At 42.8% G+C, this 23403-nt stretch overlaps 1 long non-coding RNA gene across 3 annotated transcripts; it reads right to left on the bottom strand.

The window, feature by feature from the left end:
- Nucleotides 1-15230: 15230 nt before the first annotated feature.
- On the bottom strand, nt 15231-18385 carry LOC135383012 (uncharacterized). 3 transcript variants are annotated; one of them, XR_010419606.1, is made up of 8 exons: nt 18275-18385; nt 17355-17428; nt 17207-17289; nt 16674-16793; nt 16478-16591; nt 16205-16393; nt 15443-15565; nt 15231-15326 (listed from the first exon to the last, which is right to left on the bottom strand). It is a non-coding gene; the product is annotated as an uncharacterized LOC135383012 (long non-coding RNA). The 3 variants fall into 3 exon arrangements; XR_010419607.1 differs by having other exon boundaries at nt 16175-16393; nt 16478-16577; XR_010419605.1 differs by having other exon boundaries at nt 16478-16577.
- Between the last annotated feature and the right edge of the window lie 5018 nt (nt 18386-23403).

The raw sequence follows: 23403 nt of genomic DNA, 5'->3' as shown, positions 1-23403 counted from the left end.
TTCCCGGGATGCTTTTCAGTTGCATGTTTTTCGCTGTCCTGGCATTTTTCTCAGCTGTCTTCCTTCCTGCAGCACCTCGTTTCTCTAAAGTATCCTATCAAATTCATTTTTATGTTAGGGTTGAAGATATGGTTATGCAAAGCACACAAAATGGCAGCACAGCTTGTCATATCGGCTTATAGCATGGGTTCGGACCTTCTAGATTCATCCTATAAACTCCATCCAGTATTTTCTGGGAATAATCATTTTTGTTGAAAAACTGTGGCAAACTGACTTTGGGTCACACGAATGTAACGAAGGAATTCAAGTACTGCACATTCGCCGCCAGCACCTTCCAAATAATTGCGCAGGTCCATTCTGATATGATACAACCCACTGGCAAAACATGGAGCTAGTTGGAAATGTGCATTTGCATGCACTTAAAAGTTTATTACAATTTATCACTTATCTTACAATTTATCACTCGCCCCTTTTACATCTCGTCCCGCAATGATCATTGTTGCAAAGTTCACATTCCTTCATGTAACACTAATTCTTACTTTCATTCTTTCTTCCCGCATACGGCAACTGAGTGGAACCACCTTCCACGTAACATAGTTCAGATAACTAACCCAGATTCATTTCGTAAAGCAGTTTTTCAGCTCCTGTTGTTATAACATTTTTCTTTGTTATAGTATTATTATTTCATACTATTTTTATATGTGTAGTTGTGTGTTATTTTGCCTCACTCCCCTCTGTAATGCAATTGCGCTTGAGGGTAATAAAAATGAAATGAAAAGTCACCCCAAATCATTCGAGACTGCACTAAAATGTAGCCATATATATTGTACACAAGCAAAAGCATGCATAGGCAAAAAGTGCGTATTTGCATCGAAGTTCGGCCTCTACATCGATACACACAAAACAAAATTATCCCTTGAAAGTTGCTAGCAAGTAATAAATCTACGTACTGCTCTCGATGTCAAAGCGATATCCGCTTCACTATATGCAAAATCACTTCTAGGAACCGGGAGCCTTTGATTATTGAGTTCTTGTAGCAGTGCTCCCATGTCATCTGCAAAAAGGAAAATAAGTTTTAAAATGGGAACGATCGGAAGGACAACGCGCTCATAACAGTCGGCCCATACTGAGCTTAGTCCTGAACAAAACGTGACGGACAGACACACCAGGTACCGACAACCGAATATCCAGAAAGGGTGCTTTCGTGTCCTTTAAATTATAACTCCTTCACGTGCAGATGGCAACAAGACTGACGTCGGTCTGTGAGAACAATTGATGTTATGGGTTCGCGGTTTTCTGCATTTTCCTAAAAATGCCGGAAAACACCCCCCGAATGATTTTTTGCAGATTCGGAATATTCCGAAAAAAAAAAAACGAATTTGTCGTATCCTGACAACTGCCATTCCTGGAACCGCAAAGGGAAATCCGTTTGGAATTTCCCTTTGTGGACTATTTCTCGAGCGTGACATTATCTGCGGGCTGTGCCCTTGTTTCGTTGTGCGTAAGCGCTTATAGCAGGATGACCTCAGCTCTGTTGTGCGGTCGGTGACCGCCTTTTGGCAGCACCCGTACTTAGTGACACAAATACTTTAGTGAATTTACCATTCAGAACCTTTGTGGTCTGTTGTTGTCGGGTTAAAAAGAGATCACGAGTGTTGGAGCTCCCAAACGGTTTCAAAAGCCGATCACTGATCCCCTGCCCTAGCCTTCTAGTTCATTTTTGTGTTCTTTGTATTCCTCTATCTACTCCCCTCCAGTTACGACTTGGAGTGATCCTTGTTTCTGTTCCTGAGGCACTTCAGGAAACGGCCAAGCTAGCAGTACGACCGATTGATCAATTCGGTCATTGCAATGGGTCGCAAGCGCAAAACCGCTGAGGACTATGCGAAGGAACATGCTGACTTTGAAGTTTCCCAGTTAGGAGGCTCAGTAGTTTTGGTTTGTCGAGTTTGTCGAGTTACTTTAAAATTCGCGATTCGGGAAAGACCTCTTTGCGAATAGCAGAACACCTTTCCTCGGCCAGGCATAACAAGCTGAAGAAGCCAAGACATGACGACGGTAAGCGCATTGCAATGTTTGCTATCATCCTGCAGTTCCAAGCGCTGTTATGCAACCCTGGCAGGAACCTTGCTAAAATTTTCTTATTTCTTTTTCTACAGGGACATCCTCTCAGTAGCAGATGTCTTTGGAAGAGTTCATCACACGGGCGAGGAATGCCAGGAACGACGCCATGATACTGCGCACGACCATGCCTGGTAGCTTCCAAATGTATCACAAGTACCTGCCCGAAGTCTACGAACGGGACCTTTCTCTTGCCCGGGATGCGATTGAAGGTCAGACTATCAGCATCACTGTGGACGAATCTCCGGACCTTAGAGGACGTCCAGCTGTCCCTGTGTTGGCCACCTACCATGACCCGACAGTGCCAGGGCGAATGACGACGATGATTGACTTGCAGGTAATTGAACAATGCAACGCCACGTCTGTCGGAATGGTACTGCAACATTCACTGTGCAAGATCGGGAAGTCCTTTCGAGATGTCTCTGCATTAGTGTCAGATTCTGCATCTTACATGAAGCGGCTTCATGCGGACCTGATGGAATAGCACGTGGACTACAAAGCAATGCACGTTCGGGACCCATGCCATCTCCTAAACAATGCCCTCACCGAAGGCACCCGCTTGGACTGTTTCGAAGAGGTACATTACTTAGTGGTACACGTGCCTGCGATGCTCAAGGGGTCCCGTGAACTGAGAAGAAAATTCCAGAAAGTATGTAGGTCCATGGACGTTGTTCCAAAGCACCTGTCCACGGTAAACCCGTCGCGATGGTTTTCGTTCTACGAGGCCTTGGGCGACATTCTCTCCTTCTGGCGCCCGGTCATCGCATTCTTAAGAAGTCAAGACGCGGTAGGAGAGAAGTGCAGAAAACTCAAGTCCATGATCGACACGACCGAGAAAATGCAGAGCCTACTGGTCAAGCTCAAGTTTCTGCGTGCATCGTCAACTGAGGTACTCAACATGATCAAGCAATTAGAGTGTGAAAAGACGCTAGTATGCCATGTGCACGCGATCTGGGCCGTTCGGCTTCCCGCGGTTTTCTCCCGGTGGGCAGACCCGACAGCCTGTGATTATGGAGGGGATGTGAATTCTCTACTTGATGTATTGTGCCAAACTGACCGAGAAAGCGCTATTAGTACATTTGCAGCGTATTACCGCACGCTACGAAACAAGCGGTTCACCACGGTGGAGCGCAACGTGCCGGATGATCTCCAATTTGTCGACAAGTCGTTTTGGTATCGCGTGCAGGTGTTGGACCCACTGCTGAAATCGGAAATGTCCACACGCTTCATCTTGTATGAGGACTTATTCGTAATTGTTCTACGAGATTAATCTCGTATGGATGATATAAAGCGCGAGTTTTTCGAATATGCTGCATGCCCTGCCCCTCAGGTGGATATATCTCCTATTCAGTTTTGGACGACCCGTTCCAGCACATGGCCTTTGTTATCGCAGTGCGCCTTAAGCATACTGGCTATTCCTGTTTCTAGCGCTAATGTGTAGCGCGCGTTCTCTAAACTGCGCGTTATTAATCGCAAGGAGCGAGCCGCTATGACAGATGCGAGCATGATGATGTACGCTTGCATCTATTACAACAAGAGGTAGTCTCTTTGTTTGCTGGTTTGGCACAGGCAATAAAAGACATTGTTAATGAAACCATGAATCGATTCACTTCTTTTCGGTTCGTTGTTACTTCGCGCGCAAAATAGGCTTTCCTTCATGCGAAATAAATAGATGCCCGTATTCGGGCATTTATTTTTTGGGCGGAATATAGATGCCGAAAAAATTCGATTTATATTCCCCCATATAAATGCCGATAAACGCCCCCCGAATTGGGTTGAAAATAAATGCCGAAAACCACAAATCCTATACTATATTAACACATATTCCGACTGTAAACAGGCACAATACCATTCGAAAAGAGCTAAATGCCGTAACAATTGCGAATCAGTCCTGGTGTGTCCCTGCGTCGTCCCAGTTCAGAACTACGCGCTGCAATGCTGATAGCAATCCTAGAAGGTCCACCTTACCTGCTAAAGCCTTGACCTCGGCGTCGTAATAGCCTTGCATTTCACGATCAGTCTTCCGATACCAGAATGCTTGCCTATTCTCGCCTTTTTTGAAATCGGCGACATGCATCGGATGAAAATGCTTGATAAGCGAGCATGGCATTATGCCACACCCTCAGTCGGAGTACCGAACGTAGGCCAGCATTACGCGAAAAATAAATAGACTGATGAAAGGTGAACACGGCAAAATAAAGACAAGATGGCGAATCTACCACACGCTTCAGTCTCCACCCTGATCGTGGTCTCCACGCACACGACGTCTTGGCTTTGGCTCAGACACGATGGATGGATGGATGGATCGTGGTGCCTCCTGGCAGGCCTCTATAATATAACTAATTACAGCCGAATGTTTCCTCGCCTATAATTTATTTGTCGAACTCCTTAAACCTGGACTGGGTTTTTCTTCTCTACTTCATCCCCGTCATTAATTTTTTTTACAAATAATAGATTTACGGATGTTCTTATGTTATTTTTCAGCACACCCACATGTAGAGAAGTAAAAACACACGCACAAACGCAGCAGCTTCGCCGAAGAATTTTAACAGCTTGTCTCGTTCTACTATGAGCGGAATACAGGAATATTGCTGGTCAGTATTTACAACGAGGGCAGCAGCGAAGTCGTTAGGTGCTAACGGTATACGTTTCCTTTGTGGTGTTTGCGTTGGTACGTTGGTTGCTTTGGTGCCTGAAATGAAGCAATGAATTCCCGTACGAAGAAACGGAGGAAGGAATACCTTTCACAGGATGCACCGTTCGACGTTCCTCCGTCTACAAGGTTGTGTCACGAAAGGCGCAACCGCCGACACAACATTGACGCAACACAACCTAGTCGGGGTGGGCAATCCTGTCCCGTAGATGTCAGCATTGATGGTGAAGGGCTGTCGCGGCATATCAGTGAAATAACTCGTGCTGGCACAAGTTTCGGACAACAAAACATTGAAGTGGTTTCCGACATTGATCCCATTTCTAGCGACGGATGCTCTGACCGCGACATAGGACCCAACCACCTGTCGGATCAAGAAATCGATGAAATAAGCAGCGCTGTGTCAGGAGGCAATAATGACGAAGACAGCGATGAACCATTCACAGCTGCCCAGCAAGAGACGCTCCCTGAATTCTTCATGGAAGTTGGGGATGAAACATTACCGAACTCGACAACACGGAAAAGCGATGCCATGATCATGATAATGGCCTTTGTTGCGTCTCACAACCTTTCGTGGACAGCAGCTGACGACCTGCTTAAGTTAATAAACGCCCTGTTTGGTTTCACCGACGCACTTCCCCGAACGAAATACCACCTGCGGATAGTTTGGGGTGCACGTGCTAAACACCTAGGCAAACAGTTTTATTACTGCAGCAGTTGCAATGGTTTGCTTGACTGCGCTTCCAACAGTGATGTGGTACGGTGCACGGTGTGCAGCAGCAGCACCACTGTGTCACAGCTTGAGAAGGAGGGCTCCTTTTTCTACATTACTGACATTCACAAGCAAATACACTTATTGCTAAAGAAGAATGGAGACAAAGTGTACGACACCATCAGAGAGCAGGATCAGCATGAAAACGACAGCGTGGTGCACGACATCCGATCTGCACAGCTACACAAGGAGTTAAGAGAAAAAAGTATTCTTAAGCGAAGCGATCTCACTATAACTGTGAACACTGATGGTAGCCCACTGTTCAACAGCTCAAAAATGTCAGTGTGGCCAATACAGTTAGTTTTGAATGAGCTACCACCTAAGGATCGTTTCAAGAATGTTCTGCTTGGAGGTCTATGGTTTGGAAAGAAACATCCAAACATGGTGCTGTTTCTGGACAAATTTGTTGCCGAAGTTTGTAATATCGGTACAATCTTATGGGGGTTCAGCAATGAAAGAATAAGATCAAAGGTGATAGTACTTTGTTCTACTGTGGACGCATCTGCACGGGCAGCTGTTCAGAACCATACCCTCTACACGGGCTACTTTTCCTGTTCAAGATGTCTCATCCGAGGGGAGCGTGTCAACAGTAGGTTATAAACATTACTACTGTGATCTTTGTGACGTGCCTTACATGAACTGTAGCGAGATTGGTGCACGTTGCTGGCAGTTAATAAAATACGAAAGCAGCACCTGCAGTACAACAGGATAAAAACAAGATTAAAATGCAATAAAGGCTTACGTAGACAGCAGTTTGTAACCCTTCAGTACATAAAAGGTACTTCTGAACCAGTAAGGCATATCCTTGCTGCGCTGAATATAAAGACCGCATTTAAGCTTAAGACTACCCTGAAGAATTTATTAAGCCACGCAAAAGCAACGTAAAGTTGTCGTATCAGTGAGGGTTTCTTTGTCACATTGCATGTCCCTGTCTAAATAGCTGACGCGTGATGGATGAACCTCATTCTGATGATGGAGCCTGAATAAGCCTCGAACCATTAGCCCTTTTTGTACTTTAATCTTGTTATCCTGTTGTCTTACATATTTTAATAAATGTCTATCCCTGACAATTGCACTGTTTTTAGTTACTGGCAATGTATGAGCAGCGTTGAAAATACAAGGGGAACATGATAGCCGTTAATGACAGACTGCATTTAGGGACATCAAATCAATATAAAACGCAACATGAAAGGGTAACAAAGGAAGTAAAAAAAAGAAGTTTGTGTTATCGCTTTGTCTCCGGGAAAAAAATCTCTTCAGCAAAGCTCAGTGAAAAGTATGCCAGAACAAATAATGACACCATTGCTGGTCTCGTAAATTTTGCAGGAATGTGTGTTGTGCAAACATTACCTTCTGGGTCATTTTATTGCCTAAGTTAATGAAGATAGATTAGTTGCAACGAGCTCTTCTCTCGCAGCACTCAATTCAGGCAACCTGTTTCAGTGACCGGCACCTTTTGTGACTGCAATCACCCTCTGTTACAGGTGCAACGCGATTTCCTTGCGCTGCTGCACCAGAGATACAGAGGACACATGAAATGGTTGAGAGGGACATGGAATGGGCTGTCGAGTATGGTGTTCATGTCAACGGAGTCAAGGGGCCATCACCTTTACTCAACTTGCCACATTTCGACATGGTCCGTGGGCAGTCGGTACAGTACATGCACTGCGTTCTGTTGGGCGTCACAAAGCAGCTCACGGAAACAATATTGTCATCATCAAACTCAGGCAGTGAATTTTATATTTGTAAGTATGGTCAGTTCATATAAACAAAGTGTTTCACCTAACATGTAAAAAAACTGGTATCAAATATACTCAAAAGGTGACAGTGATTGAAACGCCAGTCCTGTGCAGGGCATGATCCCACACACTGTCGAATACCGGTCAAGTGCTGGGCCAATTGAGCTAACGCATTGGGCAAGCTGTCATAAAATATGTACACATCAGATAAATCATCCAACTACACCTGCCAACTGCAAAGCCACTGCTCTCATAACATTCCGACTTTCTATTTTTCCAGGTGACCCTGCAACCGTTGCTAGACTTGACAAGCGTCTCGTCAGCATCTGCCACTGATCTCTATGTATAAAGGCTGGATCGCGCATGGGAGAGGGGCTCGTGGGGGAGAGGCGTGCCTTCGGGCCGCCATGTTGGTGGGCCCTAAAGTGCTGTGTGTGCCCATAGAAAACAATGGGAGGCAACAGAGATTGTGAGTATTTATTGCGCTGCAAGCATTGGTCGTTGTTTGTCATCACACAATTTTGTAAGGTGCCAGTATACTGATGTATCCTAACAGTGTTTCACAGGTGTCCTGCCGTTCGATTCTTAATTACGTTATGTTTTTCATTCCGAAACTAGACCGTCACTGCAGTGCAGCGCTGGGGATTGTACTACAGCACGTTTCCCAGCCAATATTTCAATAAGAAACGACTTGAGGTTAACAACAACCATGTATATAATATCCCGTACTGCGTTCTGGACAAAAATTGTTCAATAAAGAACGGTCCGGGAAAAGATATACTCGCATGGCAGAAAGAGATCGTTCTGTAGAATCACAGCCGTTGTTTTAGCCGTGTATGCGTTTAGTATGATTTATATCAAGCATCGCCTTAGAAAGAGTCTTTTAGTAAACGACAGCGGTGCTTTGCCTCGCAAATATGGACACACCGAAGCAGCCCAAATAATTACTTCACGCAATTAGATCACACTCATTAGGACAGTTAATCAGGTAGTGATGTAAGCTTAATCAAATTAAGTTACTTAGAAAGTGGTAGCACCTGCTTGAGACACAGGACTTACCTCTTTTTGAAGTACAGCCCTTCTATGTTTGTTTGCTTCCTTTATTTGTTCTGATTATTTGCAGGCGCGATTGTGCCAAACTGAATGTCCTTCTCCAGCACTCACGTGCTTTTGTTGAATACAACTGCAGCGTGAGAAAAGCTGCTTGGGGACGGGGTCCTGCTATCCAGTGCTGACTTTGTCATGCTTGTTATGTGGAGCATGTTCCAAAAAATGCAGCTCCACGTATGGGCTTCAAATTGCAACACAACTATTTGGAGCTTGAAACAGTTGTGATTTTGTCATTTTGGCCCTCGTGTACTCAGTCTGTGAAACGCAAACAAAAAAGTCTAACACTATATGCTTTTGTAATGAAGATCACTGATGATGAGTAAAGAGAATATACGAGTTCAAGTTTATTCAATATTTTATATCATTCATTATATTATTCAACATTTTATGTCAAGTTTATACAACATCAAGTTTATTCAGGTTCAAGATTTATTTCTTGCACTTATGCGTTTCAGGATACAATGAACGTGCAGGCAGGTCGCAAAAGGCTACATTTATTGTTTTGTGACCTTGCTACAATGGCAATATATATTTTAGGAATGGCAATGATCAGGTACGCTCTCTAAATTTGTAGCACTCAATGTTAGGTTGCAATGAGCAATGAATAGCGACTTCCCTCCTGATATTTTCTCATATATGCTAAATTTTAAATTTAATGTGATCGAATATGTGATAATATAACAATAATATATAAGAATATAATATGTGATAAATGAATGTGATCAACAGTAGACGTAAACAACATGAGTAGCCAGAGAAGGAGGAGGAGCACGTTGCAAAAAATGCAGCTGCACATCTGAAACTCCAATCATTATCATCGTCATCTAAAAGGGAGTGTGGTAGCACTGACGTGAAACCAGGCACGATTTCTGAAGATCTTCTATGACACTTTCCGCAGTTTGCACACTTTTCTGCACCGTCAGTCTCTCTCATAGGAGTTACTTTGCAGTAACGGTGACTCCCATCTTACATTTTAATGTGCGAGGGCTCTCTTGCACTACACATGTACGGTTTCCAAACTGCAACATGACGATTTGGAGCTTGAAACTCGAGCCCTGGTGTACCCTGTCTATGAAATGATACCAACTGAATCATGTCTGAAACATGATGTTTAATGGAAGATGGCTTTCTTGGTTGTGCATTCTGCGTGACAAAGATGTAACACGATATGCTTTTGTAAAGAAGATAAGTGATGTTATGCTCTATGAATAAAGAGAATATACAATTTTCAAGTTCAACATTTATTCTGGCATATACGCATTTCAAGATACAATGAATGTGCAGGGAAGTGACAAAACAATACATTTATTGTTTTGTGACCTCCCTGCAATGACAATATATATCTCAGGAATGACAATGTACACGTACACTATGCAAATTTGTTGCACCCAATTTTCATACATGCTGAATTTTAAATTTTTGTTTTGCTGTCTATGTGTCCAGTATATTACAAATTGCTTAATGCAAACAACACTTTGTTAATTTCAAGCTTTTTGCTCCCATCTAAGATATTCCTATCCTGGAGGAACTGCCACTTTGACACCATAAAATATTCAGTAGGTTTCACTCTGGCAGGCCCTGCCACTGCAAATTTCCTGAATTGAAACCCTTCAAACTGTGTCATAATCTTAAATACGTCAATATTTCTGCAAGTAGTTGACATGCTGGATGACACTCCTCCTGCAGCTAAGGCAACTACGAAGAGTTCCAAGAGGCCGAAGGTAAACCTACAACTGCATGAGTGTGGTCAACAGTAGTGCATTCTCAATAAATAATTTTCTTCTTATAGCGTACATGTACATGCCTATTAACTGGAACAATTATCACAGCTCCCTGACAAGTTTTAATTTCTGAGAGTGTACTGTAGAGGCTGCTTATATCTACAACAGTTCATACAAGGTATTATATACTGTGAATGCCTTTAAAAATCCCATGTGACACATATGCCTTTACTTTCTGGAGGTGCTGTGGTAGTCAAAGTTTGTGGGCATTACGCAGGTTCTGCACCCATTTCTTGAGTATGTCGAGGCAGCTGTGAAGTAACCTGCATTGATGATGATTATTCCAATTTTTATGGTGCATCGACAACAAAGGAAATAATACATCAGAACATTGGTTTGGGTGCAACCAGTTAAAAATGAATATGTTGTTTAATAAATGCATTGGACAAATGTTAAAACATCAGTTTAAAACATGGTTTACAATCCCTGTATCTTCTAAAAATTAAAAAGATTAAAAACTATTCTAAAAAGAATATGGGGAACTCTTCTAAAAAGAATTATAATCTTTAATTATTATATTCCTGGGTGAAGGAGCCTATAGTGTAAGGTGTGTTTCTGATGTGAACATGTAAGAAAATATGCAAAACTGAGAGAGGCTAACCACAGTGCGTGCACTGAGGTTGTTCCTTCCTGTAAAGTAGAAACCAGTGGATGAGGAACGTGATACTTACCTGTACACCCAGCCGTATCACACTGCACAGATTATTCACTGGGTAGCCCTCATGACGAAACCTGTATTGAGAGACCACTTTTGCCTTAAAAACTGCTAGAAATAGCACGACACGCTACAAATTATTACTATCGTAACGAGCTGACGATACAGCTCAGACACAAAGGCGTTATTCAAGTCGCGCCACACCACCGTTACGTAGGATTCTTTGTCACAAATCAAACCAAGGCACAGAACAATACCAATACATGAAAAAAGGTGACAATCGTGGTCTCATTATGACGTAATACCGAACTTGTGCGCGAAGGTAATTCAAAGAAATGAATGTGGCACTTGCTTCCGCAAAGAACACCGTGTACCATGCTAGCAATGCACGCAAAAAAAGCGCTCGAGTGCTTGCACATATATTGATGACAACACTACCTGTGTAGTGTAACATGTTCTTTCAACCATATTATGCACTCAAACTGTATTTGCCGCCGGGTAAAATGCAAGTGTGCTCGATTGAACGTCGGAAGAGCGATCAAGCAACCTGCATCCAGTGCTCGTTTTGGGCAAAAAAACACTTCATAAAGGTCAACTAAATATACAGAATGGACGCCTATTTATTCCTTGATGAAGAGTGACTCACCTGTATAAATTTAGGCCCTCTATCCTTGCCAGTACGGTTGGTACGACCGTAATTGCAAGAAGTTGCCATGATCGCTGCGGCGACTGTTGTGGGTACAGTAAGATGGCGGCCGGTTTCTTCACGCTCGCGCTCCCTATCCGCGATCCAGCCTTTTACAATCGAGATCAGTGGCATCTGCCCACCCCATATCTTCACAAGGTTGCCACGTTATATACACGACAGGGCGGATTGGAAAGCCAGTGAGTGGCGTCACTGGTTGCTATTTTATTGCCTGCCTTGTACGTTGGGGTTGCTGCCAACACCATACTGGAAGCACCTCCGTAAGCTGTCAGAAGCATCAGCTACCCTTCTTTCTGCAGATCTTGATCATTGGATGATAGATTATGCTGGTAAGAACCCGAATATACTGTCTTTGGGAGCGTGTACTAATACATCCTAATTGTAATTGTAGTACTCCCTTTAAATTGCACAATGTTGAGATAAGCAGTTTGCATCCCGAGATAATGCTGCGGCATATTGTGATTGTTTTCTTTCCACTGTCATTTTTGCAGGTGAGCTTTTGCAACAGTTTTTGTCAAGGGTGGAGCCGCTGTATGGAGTCACTGCAATGACATTTAATATGCACCAGCTGACACACTTGGCGGATTCTGTGCGGGACCTTGGGCCTTTGTGGGCCCACTCAGCATTTGCATTCGAGTCTGGTAACGGGCGGATCGTGAAGATGGTTAAGGCTGCAAAAGGGATTCCACCGCAGATCTTCGAAAGCGTGGCACTGCAACAAGAGCTGGAGAACTTGCTCATTTCGCTGCCTGTATCCAGCGAGGCAGAAGAACTCTGCAAGTTATTTCGTCGAGACACAAGAGTACAGAGCCATTCTTATTCTAGTGATGCGTGCCTTCTTGGTAATCCCAAACTGGTGCATTCATTTAGCACTGAGGAGGTCAGTGCCCTCTCTTCAGTATGTGGAACCTGTCCCACAAATGCACTTGAACGGTCACGCTTTGTTTTACATGGAACTGTACTTAATAGCAATGCGTACAAAAGGGCGGAGAAGTCAAACAACAGTGTCTGTGTAACGAAGTCAAAGGAATATGTCAGTATTGAAAGGATACTCACGCTCCATACTTCAAGCGGTGACAAAACAGTATTGCTATGCAAAGATATTGTAACGGAAGAATCTGCATTTGTGTTTCCTAAGCACATGAAGAAGTGTTTTCTGTCACCATTGTCAGCACTACGTCCTCACTTACTTGATGAAATTTCCCAAGTCTGCCTGTTTGTTAACTTCACCCATGAAGGGATAAGCTATGTTTTTGACCTCCCGAATCTTGTTGTACGGGATTAATTACTGTATCCTTTTGAAATTCGTGGTTGCTCCTTGAAAACGGCTGACAAGTTATTTATAGAGAGAGAGAAAAAAAGGGGGGAACTGCTGTACCGAAGAGGGGAGCAAAGAAATGGGGGGTGACGTTTCGAGCGAAGGTTATTCTTCTTGAGAACTTCTTTCTGAAGAAGAGCCTTCGCTCGAAACGTCAACCCCCATTTCTCTGATCCCCTCTTCGGTACACCAGTTCCCCCCTCTTTTTTTTCTCGCTGTGTACTGTGTGCGTTGAAATAAATGTCAACATAAATACTGTAAATATTAATGTTGGTAATTGACATGGTAACCTCTCTGTATATACATGTCATGATGCTGAGGCATTGGTAAGCCTGTCTTTCCCATCCCATTAGCGGTTTTATGTACATGCAGTGCTCCGGTTTTTTTAAACCTTTAAGTGTCACATAGTTCTGTATGATAGAAAGAGATTTTCCAAGTGAAGCTAAATAATAAAACAGTATTTATGAAGTGCATCTGTTGTTCAAAACTGTCTTTAGAGAACAACTGAAGTCATCGTCCACAGAAAACTTACATGGCTGTACATTGTGCTGAGCATAGCTGGGTAAATTACTTTCAAAATGTAATTAAATTACATTATTCATTACTCCAGTCAGAATGTAATTAAGCAACGTTATACTCATCACTGAAGTTACAGTTATCACGTATAAATAATGGCACTACAAAATCATTACAGCAAGCCTCAGAGTCAGGATATAGAAATCGTGGAAACTTATATTATAAAAACATGGTCCCACATCGTAAAGCAGAACCAGATGTGTGCGTAAGGCGTTACTAGTAATTGCGTAACTTGTAATCAATTACTTTTATGAGTAATTTTTAGAGTAATCAGTTACTTTACTGTCAAAGTAATTTTTCGAGTAATCAATTACTTTTCTGAGTAATCGATTACTCAGTAATTGATTACTTTTCCGGTAGAGATTAACTCATCCTTCAGATGTTCTGCTCCAAGTCAAGACCCTCGTGCAGTGAGCCTTTTTTGGACCGTTCTACTATACCAAGCGGAGGTCATTGTAATGAGGTTATGGAATTTCAGGGTCTCTCTCCCTAATCTCTTACTACACCAGTGTGGTAGCTTTGGAGGTGTAGTGAGTCATAGGAAGATCCACGCAATGCTCTTCCACAATCGGGTCAACGTCTTCCCAGGCGATAAATACAGCAGACGTACAGATCTACTTGTCCTGCGCGTTTTTTGTTTTTCGTGTTATTTCAGTTGTTCCGCTGTTGAACGATTTCTTTCTTTCTTTCCCCCCCTCTGAGGCACACAAAGACGGGTGTAATTTGCGTGAATGCAGAGTAACGACCGGAGTAACGCGTTACTTCTCTACTCGTTACTCAATTACATTTGGAGTCCAGTAATTGGTAACGGTAATCAGTAACTTTTTCCGTACAAGTAACGGTAACGGTAATCAATTACTTTTTTCGAGTAACGGGCACAAGTCTGAGCAGAACACGCAATGTAATTCTTCTAAAAGGTGTACAGTTACCACTTTAACACGTGACAAAACGATCCTTCTGTATACCGGCTGATTTTGACCATTTTTCGAGCAAAATTTCGCAAAAATAAGTGGCACGTACACTAAAATTTTGGTTTAGACATGATACTTCCTGAAAAATATCACACTCGCGAAACTAGCTGAGCCCATTAGCGAACAACTGAGGACGTGAAATTTAAGGGTTTTACTGTATGCAGTAAAGCTCGCGTTTTACAGCGCAAATTGACATGTGTGTGATAACTTTCTTCTGAATTAAACATTCTCGTATCCTTCAGTTCATACTCGTAACCGATCACTATATGTATAGTTTTTCGTCATCGCAACAGAACGCTGTAGAAATATCGTTTTTAGTTATAGTTTTGTCGAACACTGTAAGAAAATATTCCGTTTCAAAACTGGACCGAATGCTGCTATCCGTTGATGCCAGCCAAGTCCTCGTAGTCTTCCGTTACGGCTCTGATGGTAGACGGTGAATGTACAGGAATGCACCCGTAACTGAAAAAAACGGTGTTGAGTCTGTTGTGAACTGCCAACGGCTACAACTCAGTAAATAGTACATCATCACGGCTGAAGTGCCGTTTGGGCAACGTACTGCTATATATCAGTAAGTATAGGAAACTGTACTCGTGATGTGCCTCTTCATTACGGCAGCAATTCACTAATTATAATGACGGGGCCCTGTACAGTAATGAAACGATGATTCCGCTTTAAAACAGGGATACACGCTGTCGACCATGATGCTAGCTGGTTTCCTGTTGTTTTCCTTTACAGTCCTTATGATCAATGCGAGATGTCCAGAGATTTTGTTTCATTGTTAATTGTTCAATTTTCATGTTTTGTGTGTCCAGAGAGGATAGCTTTTCAATAATAACCCTTTATTTTGGAAATTACTGAAAAGACTACAAATAACTTGTACATGACTTTGGTGGTGGAACATTTGACCGCCATGTATCACATGAGCTGAAAAGAAAAGAAAGTATTACTGAGCCTCCTTAGTTACAATACTTCCACAACAACTTAAATTATTTGATGAATAAAGAAATGTAATATGCTCGTAGGAAGCATTTACAACTTACATGTTCCCACTTCTTGCTATATTCATCTGCGACCCTCATTGCCTCACGCATTTATGTATGTAGCCCTCTTGATTTTTTTATGCCTGCTGGCTCCCTTCGTTCTCAATGATACCAACCAGGTGCCTAAAATCACAATCAATTAATAAAATTTCCTTATGAGTATTCAAAATAATTGCATGAAATATTCTTAGTTTCACATGGTGTAATGATCAGGACAATCACTCCATTCCTCTACCAACTATTCCAAATAAGTTTATAAAGAACACTACACGTCCACCACTGCAAGTGGCACAACAAATTTCTCAGCACATAGATAGGATTCTTTTTTTCATCCGTGAAACATGCTTATGAGCATAGTTCAGCATGGCAGAGACACCACCATATGTGAAGGATATGAATGAATGCAAAGGTTAGCAGTTGATATGGCCTCTGCTATACGTATGTGTTACATCGCCTGCTGTATTTACTGCAGTATGTATCGTACCAGCCGAGTAAATATGTAGTATAATATAAGGAGGGTTCTTGCAAGACAGGCCCGCAGATTATCTAAGCTAGAGCACCATCTAAACTTCAAACCAGTTCTTTGTTACTCTACTACATCACGTGAGTTTCAAAATGCTATATTTTACCAGTACGTGATATGCTCTCCTACAACATTTCAATGCATGTCACAACATTTTTTTTATATCTGCTGTCCTCTATCCAGGTAAGCCATGCAAACAGCAAATATACCTGTGAATAAATATCAGGAGTGCCTCCCACCTTCAATGGATATGCAGGGACATGACGCTGCCATGTGTGCCACTTCCTGTCGTTGAGAGGGAAGCAGAACATTGTCTGCTTCCAACGCATCAAGTACTGTCTTGCTGAGGCTCCCCCAAGGGTCATAAATTCGTGAGAGCAGAGGCATTTGTGGGATTGGTGAAGGTGCACTCACACATGTTGACTGATCTAAACAGGAAAGCAAAACAAAAAATGACACTTAAAGCCCCAAGCAAGAGGGCAAAATGGCATCTGGAGATGTATGCACTATACCTTGTTTCCATAGTCCATTTTTAACAATGAAAATGTCATCGAGGCATTTCTCAGCACCAGCAACCATAGAGCGAAGTGATAACTCATCCATTAAATACACCTAGAAAGAAATAACTGGTGTGACAAAGATTTTTAGAACAACAATGCAATTGAGGCTCATACGAGCGTTATAAACGTTATAACAAAAGTGGCATACCTGTATGTTGCCCTCCTGACAAATTCCATGACCCACAGCAACTCTGATTAGCTCCTCAAGACATGTTACTGACACAAAGCTTTTTGTTTTCTGATCTCTACTCCTGATCTTCAGAAATGTCTAGTAAACAAGAAAGAAAGAGAAAAAGAAGCAGCATTGAGCAAGCTCTGAAAACCACACACATATAGCAACAACTGTAGCATGCACAGGGAAAGATATGTACCTCTCATATGGAACTTTCTGTGTCAGAAAACGAAGTTATTAAGCAAAACAGAAGTAGCGTATATATTTTGCAAAAATTTGGTTAAACAGACTATACATACCTCCATAATCATGGCTGAGCAGCGATATTCTGAGGGAGACAACAACAGAGTTTATTACTTCATAAGCTGAATATGGATGACTGTCCATTAACTCTGAGGGTCGCACACAACAATATACACTTGTCTCTGAGATTCAAGATGGTATAGCCTGAGGTCTGGTAGAAAGCTCGATGGTGTTACGCGAAAAATAAAAATAAAAATTGGCATCACCTCAGGGCCAGTTTCCACAAAGATGTGTACCGGTTTCCCATAGCGCAGGTTGCACTCGTCTCTGGAGACCACAAGATAGTGTCCTGTTGTACGTTGAGACCCAAGAATAGTGATTGTCGAAGCACACAAGAAGGGACTGTCAACTCACAGTGCACGATGCATCTGTGATGAGGTGATGTTTTCAGCGTGCAATATCTGCTTCTTCACTGTCCACACGGCTGGCTGCAAGAAGCCACAGAACAAAACTTTGAAGACAATACTTTTTGTGTTGAACGTGTTGGCGTTTCGTCAGGATGACTCATGGAGGAATTGGTTCTAGAGTTCTTGGAAGCAGCATTACGTCCCTCTATGGTACAAGGAACACCACTTGCAAACACCACTTGATAGCAGATGGTCAAAAAGAGCTCGACGAGAAGAAAATTTCTGCAGCAACAAAGTGTACCCGTATATCACCTACCAAGAGAGTTCAAAAAAGGGATCCATTTATAAACAGCCTTCAGCTGTGCGAGCATGAAACCGTTACTGGTGAAAATTTTGACGCCGCTAAGACTAGTGAAAGGTACATTTGCTTGGAAAGACTGTGAAATGTGACCTCTTTGATGAATTGCAAACTGTAGAGGATCGGAATTTTGCAAACAGGAGGCCTTCCTATAGTGCAAATGCAACAGATTTCAATGGAAAGTATAACAGGCCATATCGGGATGATATCCACTTTGGAGATTGGGACACTTTCAGGTGAACATTCCAGAACAGAGGAATTCCGTTTACTCCAGCTCCAAGGGGGGGGGGGGGAAATAGAGTCACACATTTATCAATTTTTTGTGCGAGATCACAGCAAAACACAAATTATTTCAGTAGCCTCCCCCTGCACGACTGAACGTTAGGCAACTCTTTACGTTTCTACTCATGATCTACACACAGTGACACACACAGACACTGCTTTCCTGCTGTTGCACACCGTTGCTGAGACGCGTACGCAACGAAACAATTTTTGCAACCATGCTTACAAGTGGTGCTCGTATTTGACTTGGTATAGTGGTGGAACAATGAAACAGGTTTTGAACTCACCTTTGCTTTGCGGGGGTACAGTCGGCTAAAGACCAAACACTAGATGCACTTCCAAACACCTAAAACTTCACGGAGCGTCTCATGCGTCTACGAGGAAAGAATTTCGCGGGCTTCCAGTTAGCGGCTCATGTGACAATGCTGTATTGCTCCGCGCTGCGCACTCACTGACGGCGAGACGCCGGCGTCCTTGAGTCTGCCACATTCATCCGAGCAAAAAGTTAGGCCCGAATATTGCGATATCACTGTTGGATCGTTTAAAAACGGTAAATATGTGCTTCGCTGAAGACATGTATCGTCTTCCATATTTCTGGTAGTATAATCGTAACGTGGTCTGAACAAAACATTTCATTTTGAGCAATATTGCTCTACTCATTCCTGGAAAAGACGACGGGATAGCAACGGTTCATGTGCCGCTACGGAATTGGGGCAGCAATGAAAAAGAGAAGCTCTGGTTCCGTGGGCGGCGTTCCGTAAATTTACGGTCTTTTTTAACAGTGAACATGATGTCAGGAGAGTGTGAAGATTTCTTGGACGGGTAAAAAAAGAAAAAGACTGTCGCCAGATGTGGCAAAAACTAACTTGTGCTGTCTTAGTATGAAGCACGCCAAATTTTAGGCATCTTCTAAGGGCTGTGCAGAAAGCCGTTAAGAAATCTGTGATTGAAAATAACAAGAACAAAAAGAAAAATGCAAGGCGCCCAGCAAAGTGTTGCTTTTACTTCCGGAATTGGCGTCGACGGTGAGGCAGAATAAAACTCATTTCAAAGCTCCTCTTTCTTCCCCTCCCCACCATCACCACTCTGACAAACTTGGTTTCCTGCGGCTACGAGCATCAGCTCGCTGCACGTAGCGTGTCTCATAATGCGCGTTGATTTGCACATGCTGCTCATACCTTCTCTTCCGGTGCTCAGTTGATTTCTCGTAACGCTATGATTCGACCTCGCCATGGATTTGCGTTGCTCGTACTACTCCTAACCTTGCTCGTACGGCTCATTACGCTTCTCATGCAGCGCGTAAAGCTGCTCGTACGGCTCATTGCGCCTCTCGTAGATCTCGTAAAGCCGCTCATATTGCACGTTAGCTTTCACATACTGCTCATGAGTTTTCACATTTATGGTTCTATGGTCTTTTCAGCAGGGTTAACATGCCATACATTACTTTAACCATTAATCCCCCAACCTTTTGTCAAATAATAAACATTTTTGACGAATAAGTAAATAAAATAAACAGTGACATTCATGGATGACTTATTCATGTCGAACGTGGACAAATTTTAACAATGTATCATTAATGTTTGTAATCAACTAACCATTGTATAGGAGAAAGAACAGCTTTAGTTTATTTGCTTTGCGCATATGTGCGAGTGAATCTAAATTTAGTTCTTGCACATACATGTAGCTGAACGAGTCCTCCGAAACCTGGACAAGATGAGCAGGGCAGCTGATCTTTGTACTTTCTCTATTTTGAAAGGGTAGACGCCACAAGTAAAGATTCGTGGAAGAGAAGCTCAAGTGTGATGCAAAACACTACCCGCCGTCAACGCGAAATAGACGGACGGTGGACATAAGTCAGAAAACAAGACGTCACTTGAACTCTTGAACGAAAAGTGACTGAAAACTGTGTTGATACAAATTAGTCTTCGTAACCACTAACTGTTTGTGATGTAGCTCGCACTAACTGCTCGATGGACGTCGTCATCTGTCACACCCTTTTCCCCGGAATGAGGCAGGCGGACTGGTGAAACATGATGAAAAGTTGAAACGTCGTGACGAAGGAACACAGGCTGGTCATAAACACAATATGTTTGTGATCGTCTGTGTCTTCCTTCGTCCCAGAATTTCAATTTGTCGTGGTTTTCGGGAAATACCGGAACGTAATTTTTACACATCTTAGAAGGGAGCACACGACAAGCCGGAAGAATTTGCCGCCAATGCAGTTAGGCAGAGGGCTCTGTAACACATAAATAAACCGACATGTACATGCACAGAAACAATAACCGACATGTCCACGCACAACATTGCCCTTGCGCTGAAATACCTGGTTCCACTCAACAGACATCAATACCATCCGGAATGACCAAAAAGTCAGCTAGTATACACTGCAAAAGGCCCGCCATCCGCCGAAGTCAAAAAAAAAAAATTATCCGGATGCCCCAACACCTCGGGGCTTCACGAACAACCCCCGAGCTCGGGGAACACCAACACAAATGAAAAAAGAGAGACAGAGCAAGAGATAAAGTCGGCCAGGATACATGACAAAAAAATTCGTCAGCCGCCATATCCGAACATCCCCAATAATTTGGCAATACTGGCCACGAGTCACATACAGACAGACAACCTACTTCCGGTGTAGCGAAATCCTCGTTCACAGTTCTAGCCCTGGCTAGCCCCAAGCGCGATGAGCGCACTATTTTTCGCGGCGGACTTAGAGTAGTCGGCCGCGCACCAGTCAGGGACGGTGTATTTTAAAAGATTTATTTCGAAGCGTTTATTCTTCAAAGTTTATTTTGCGGAGTTGATTTCGACAGCGTGGATTTTCTCAAGATTTATATTGAAGAGTTTATTTTGAAAGTTTGATCTTTAAGAGATTTATTTTTAAACGTTTTATTTTTACATGATTTATTTCGGCGTCCTCCCCTGGCACTCGCTTGTGGAATCCATCTCTGGCAGACTGGCACGAATACCCCATTGATAACAAGAAGACCCCTGAATAGCGAGGCCCATTCCCCTCTCTTACTTTTCTGAGTATGTACTCGAAAACGCTATAAGGGCACAACAGTTAAAATAGCCGTTATTGTGTATGAACAGAGTGAGATCGCATATCCGGCTTCGGTTCGTATATGAGACGTTGTATGCCGTGTGTGTGTCCTTCGTCGTCCCTTGTGTTGCAATGTTTCAATATTGCAGGATTGACGTTAAGAGAGACCATCACGTTGTTCACCTATAAAACGCGACTCTTGTTTGCCCTTGTGACATTTATGTAAATAATATAATACGCAAAGACTCAAACTGCGTGTAGCATGTTTTTCATCCGTCCGCCCTTCTTTCTGCAACATGCACAGAACACAGAGGAAATGGTAATAAAACCACATGTCCACAGCAGTAACAATACCGGCAATCTCTTTCGATACGATTGATACCTGCGCCATTAAACTCACAATCACGATTGATACCAACACGCGTATAGCTCTGACGCTGAGTGTATAATGTCGAGGACAGGGAGAAAGACACGAATAGGGTGCTATTGTAAATTACATAATGAGCACCACTAGGGTTCATGTTCGAATTACATTTCTTTCCTTCATTTTGTTTTCATTTGTTGCCATTATCCCCTTAATTGACAGCAACAACTACTACATGAATGACGATGGGGTGATGTGATTCACCACAACAGTTGCGGTAATTAAAAAAGTACTGCCCATTATTTATTTCATGCATAATTCCATAGACCCCTCTGGGGTTGCTTTCATGTCAGGAATCCAACAACGAAAAAAAAAAACAACAACAACAACTCATAGATCGGCAGTATTTCTTGCAACCGACCACGGCAAGCATCCATCATCACCACCCTCGGTCCATAACAAGACAAACGGTAACGAGTAAGGAGATTGCCCATAAGGGAAATATATCAAAGCCGAGGATAATTCAGGTTGATTCTAATTTTATAAGCTTGATTTTACATGACGATGATGTGTACAAGTACATAGAAGGCTGTGCTATTGCAACAATTATATTTTACGTTAGCGTATTGGTAATATGGATAGTAATAAACCAAAGCAGAATCATATCAAATAGTGTTACACATAAAACCGATAGGAAAAATGCAACATGAAATTCACGAGTGCTTTCCTACACACGAAATGCAAATTTCTGGCTACGTAAGTGCGCACTTTTTCGTTTTGTTACTTTACCGGCATAACCCACTAGTACGTGAGCCCTACAATGCTATACGCTTGTGCATATGTACGAATTGTTTTACTACTGAGGAGCTTTAGTCATGCGCGCGGTTGAAAACATGACGCAGAACTTTAATGTTTCCCGCCAGTCACTCCCTCCAGCCACAATGACATAGGTTGTTCTACCACAAACATTTCTCGATTATGCTGTGCCACCAAACACGACACACAACTTGCGAAGAACTCAGGCACGTAAAATCTCCACGCAAGTGTCCTGGATCCGGCAAGCAAATGCCCGGCATCCAACCGAAAGAGCGCAACAGGTGTAAAACAGCATAGCAACACTAATTGATTGATTCAGAAAAAATATGCATACGCAGTACACTATGCGAACTTCCCTTCGTGAAGCTAATTTCTATATTAATTTAATGTTCTTTAAATACGCACACGAGAAGGACAAATTCTATCTAAGAATGTTTAGCTTTCTGTTACGAAATTTTTCTTCTGAGTTTGTGGCTTTCCGATTTTTGAGCTATTGTCTAGACGGTATTAGAATTTTTGCGCCTTTTGCATTTCACTCTTTTGATATTTAGGCTTTTGTGATGTTCAACATCGCCACCCAATGTTCTCGTTTATGTGAGAGGCTTCTCCAGGGGTTTTCCTCCTTTCGCCTTCGTAAAACAGTGTGACATTGCTTGTACATTTTCCAGAGTTTGGGAAAAGGACAGCGTTGGGCCATAGCCGTTAAATTTTTCGCTATTGACCTGTGCATGTGGAACTACTATTTTGTATATGTTTGTGTGTGGCTGGAATTTAAAATCCATCTTGCGAATTTTCTATATCGCTTTTGTTGTGCGTGACCTGACCCCAAGTAGTTTCGTCCTTTGCGTTCCTTGCAAAAAGGCACCTCAAAAACAGGCCCAGTAATCTAACCTGGCACATCTAATCCCCGACACAGTGGGGTCAATACGGGGTGCAGGCCGGGCCTGCGAGAGAGTGCGGGGCAGCCTGGGGTAGAACCCCGGACTCCTTAGATCCTTATTGAGACGTGAAGAGGGGACCGGGCAGGACTCATACCCGGGTCCTGTAATTTCCCTTGCTGACCCTGGGTGCGGGCGAGGCGGGCCGCAGAGGGTGATGCGAAGAAAGAGTGTGAGCCTGTGCACCAGTGCCTCTCTTTCACTTGATGCCTCTGTGAGCACCTGCTTTTTTTTTTTACCTCTCCCAAATTTACG

The sequence above is a fragment of the Ornithodoros turicata genome, chromosome 2 (genome assembly GCF_037126465.1).
Source record: "Ornithodoros turicata isolate Travis chromosome 2, ASM3712646v1, whole genome shotgun sequence".
Taxonomy (NCBI): domain Eukaryota; kingdom Metazoa; phylum Arthropoda; class Arachnida; order Ixodida; family Argasidae; genus Ornithodoros; species Ornithodoros turicata.
The sequence above is the reverse complement of the archived record's forward strand: the minus strand, read 5'-3'. Positions and strand labels throughout refer to the sequence as shown.